The sequence below is a fragment of the Octopus bimaculoides genome, chromosome 3 (genome assembly GCF_001194135.2).
Source record: "Octopus bimaculoides isolate UCB-OBI-ISO-001 chromosome 3, ASM119413v2, whole genome shotgun sequence".
NCBI classification, from domain to species: Eukaryota; Metazoa; Mollusca; class Cephalopoda; order Octopoda; family Octopodidae; genus Octopus; species Octopus bimaculoides.
Window position 1 is genome coordinate 119,379,815 of NC_068983.1, and position 4,204 is coordinate 119,384,018.

The window sequence follows — 4,204 nt, forward strand, 5'->3', positions numbered from 1 at the left end:
GTATGTATGTATGTATGTATGTATATGTATATAAGTGTGTATGTGTGCGTGCGTGCGTGCGTGCGTGTATGCATATGTTGATATTATACTGCGAAGCAACGTTTATCGCCGCTTAAACGTGACCGTTCTGTAGGAACCAACGTAACTCCTATATTTTAGAACTGCAACCTCCTTACAAAAGGAAAGGCAGCGCCAACAACTGCCCATCACTATGTCCCTCACCCACAAAAGAAGAGAAGACACGGGTACCCCTAAGAGCGTGCGGGTTGTTTATAAAAGCTTAAATATATATAAAAAATAATAAAATAAATATATAGCAATTATAAAAATAATTTTAAAAATATACAGTACTGTTTCTACTTCGCGGATTTTCACCTACCGCGGGTTTTTTTGGAACGTAACACCCGCGATAGTCGAGGGATTACTGTAATAGTAAATACCCGTCACATCACATCCCACGCTTCAGGAATCTATATCGAGGTGTTCTGTAGTTCAGGAAAGACACGGGATGGAAGACTTTTTATTATATGCTTGCTTGATCAAGTCTGATCTGGAGCTCAACAACATTTATATCACAATAGTTACTGTAAATTTATTAGGACATTTTTAGAGTTACTGTTAAAATTCGTAAATATTACTTAGCTCCAAGTTTTAAATTCTTGAGAAAGAATAAAGAAAATGAAACAAGTTGCTAGGAATTTCGCTGATCATATAATCCGCTTTATATAAACAAATCAACAAGGCGTTAACAATACAAGTAGATTTCAGTATTACAAATGGAATAAAGATTTCTTACATTGTTTCATTATAACAAATTCATAGAATAAGTGTACTGTAGATTAAACCATGAATGTCTTTAAATAACCAAGATTACTAATGTGGCGTGAGTTATGAATATCTTTTTTATCTTTTGCTTGTTTCCGTCATTAGACTGCGGCCATGCTAGGATACTCCTTTGAAATATTTTAATCGAGCGAATCAACGCCTGTACTGTTTTTTTCTAAGCCTAGTACTTATACAGTCCGTCTCATATGCCGAAGTGCTAGGTTACGGAGACGTAAACAAACAACGCTAGTTGTCAAGCGGTCGGTGGAGGATAAACTCAGACACGAAGACACACGTAGATACGGGGTAGTATCGAAAGATAATGTTTAATAACTAGTTATTAAACATAACCTAATTATGTTTAATTTTAAAAAATAACTTATTTACCTAAGTTTTAACATCATCTCCTTCGAAATAGTCACCTTGCATAGCAATTCACCGGCCCCAGCGTTCCTGCCACTTTTGGAATGCGACCTGGAAGTCGTTTTCCGTCAGCGAGTCAAAGACCTTCTGCGATTTGCTCTCGATCTTGATAAAGGTGTTAAAACGGTGACGTTTGAGCAGCATTTTCATCTTGGGGAAGAGATAGAAGTCTGCAGGTGGTAAATTTGGCGAAAGGGCGGGTGCGGAAACGATACCATGTTGTTTTGATGAGAAACTTACGAGTGAAGAAAGCATGGTGAAGAATCTAATCCTTCGCGCCTCATAGATCCGGTCGTTTTAATCAAATGTCCTCCCTCAAACGCTTCAAAACGGCCCTGGGGGAAAAATTCAATTCTCGATGCACAATACCACATTTCCAGGTGACACTCGTGGCAGGTCTTCCAGATGACTCCTCATCTTCCAGGGACTTTCTTCCACTTTTGAAGCGCCCGTCACCGTAAGCTTGCCAAAGCATGCTCAATGTCTCTATAGCAGACTTACCAAGTTTAACGCAAAATTTCACGTTGGTTCTTTGTTCCTGTCCATGACAAAATAGCAAACTACAGCATACACGTGATCCCCAAATTTCACAACTTGCGAAGTAAACACAGCAATGCCACTTTGTACACTGTCTCATGAAGACCACTGGTAGCTCTCACTGCGCACTCAACTGTATGCTGCCATCTAACGGCGCGCAACAGAACTAGTCCGGGAACTTTTTGATATTACCTCATGTACAGATATATGACGGGCTTCTTTCAATTTCCGTCTACCAAAATTCACTCACATGGCTTTAGTCGGCACGAGGCTATAGTAGAAGACGCTTGCCCAAGGTGCCACGCAATAGAACTGAACCTGGAGCCATGTGGTTGGAATAAATAAATTATGAATAAATATGTTTTACTTTCGGTTTCCGTCTATCAAATCCACTCACAAGGCTTTTGTTGGTCCGGGGCTATTATAGAAGACACTTGCCGAAGATGCCACAGAGTAGGACTGAACCCGGTACTATATGGTTGGGCATCAAAGACCTTATCACAAATCTATTTGACGTGTGATTAATAAATAATATCTAATCTGTCTGTGAGATCAGGTCTTAGTTCTCATTGTAAATCACCGAAGCCTCTGTAGTTTAAAAACGGGGCCCAATTTAAGACTGAGATTAAATTTTTGTTGGCACTCCGTCGCTTACGACGTCGAGGGTTCCAGTTGATAGGCCGTTGACCAAACACCATTCAATTTTTTTTCTCCGTGTTTTTCTCCTTGTTTTCTCCGTATTCTTTCTGTTGAAGAGCGTAGCTCGAAACGTTAAAGACTTTCCGTATTCCCGAGCGTCATACTAATACATCCTTTTGTTGTTTACACCACCTGTCCTCGTCTGTTGTTGTTTTGTTTTTTTCGTACATTCTCCCATATATATATATATATATATATATATATATATATATATATATATATATGGTGTGGGTGTATGCGTATTTATTCAATTTCCACATCGTTTTCATACTCTAGTTATTTTTGTCCGGTTGCGAGGACATAGAAGTACATGAAATTTGGTCAATGGGCAAGTGGTAAACCTACTGGAAGCATTGGACCCTTAGTTCTAGTTAAGTTATTCGTATGGGATATGGGATATCCAAATTCAAACTCCTGCTGTCTTTCAGATAAGATTTTGCCAAGTGGTTGCTATTGACAGACCTCCAACTAAGGGTCATATAGTTTCATGAGGTCAAAGAAGGCAGCAGAAGCTAAAGAAAATAAACCTGGCAGACTTATCGGAGTGGAGGCTCTGAATCACTTTCCTGTCAAATTTTGCCAAGTTTCCGGCTAGTCTGGTATCATCTTAAACTATACTGAACATATTTTATCGCTGGATCCAGAGGTTTCGGAACGAAAAGATGTAAGATACCGTGTAAGTTCTCTCCACTTAAAAACTAGATCGTGGATGGTTTCACACTGCGGCCATGCTGGAGCATCCCCTTTAGTTGAAGAAATCCACCCTGGACTTATTCTTTGTAAGCCTAGTACTTATTCTATCGGATCCGATGTTGGTGTGTTTACGTCCCCGTAACTTAGCGGTTCGGCAAAAGGGTCCGATAGAATAAGTACTAGGCTTCCAAAGAATAAGTCCAGGGGTTGATTTCTTCAACTAAAGGCGATGCTCCAGCATGGCCGCAGTCTTAAACTAGTAAAAGTATATATATATTAGTTGAAAAATCAAACACCAAGGCAGAACGAGTATCTCAATTTTTATTTAATTAGGGTAAGGTGATTTTGAAGTTTACAGCCGTTTGTGGGATACCCCAAGAGGTAGATTAGTATGTCCACAAACTGGGCACTCCGTCATCAGAGACAAAATATGAATATTTTAGACAGGGAAAATTTACAATTTACAAGGAAGAAAATTCACAGCTTATAAGGAATAAAATAGAATAAACTAGAAGAATATTAGTGAGTTTTAACTTCTTAAACTCACTAATACTCTGTATGCATCCTTCAAAAGAACCAAAAGTAACCTAAGCCCTATAAGCTCATAATAACCCCGAAGAAGTTCTACCCCATATAGTTAGAATATGATATCATTCTTAGCATTTAACCAAATGCTTAGAATCTCTGATCAACTAGGGGATAGTACTGAAACACATATGTAGAGTTTTTTTTTGTTTTTTTTTTGTGAGCTTTACAACTTATAATCAACTTATTTGTTCTGTTATGTTTTTTAAAAGAAATTTTCAACATCCTATAACATACAAATAAATTATTCATACATCCATTTTTTCACCATTTTCTTTTCCTTCAATATTGATGATATATATAATTTCAACAATCTCTAACATATACCAGTGACTTTTGCATTATATGATAGAGATTAACCAGTGGAATATTTGGGGTTATATAATCCCTAATGAGTATATTACTTCCTCAAATTAAACTATATATATATATATATATATAT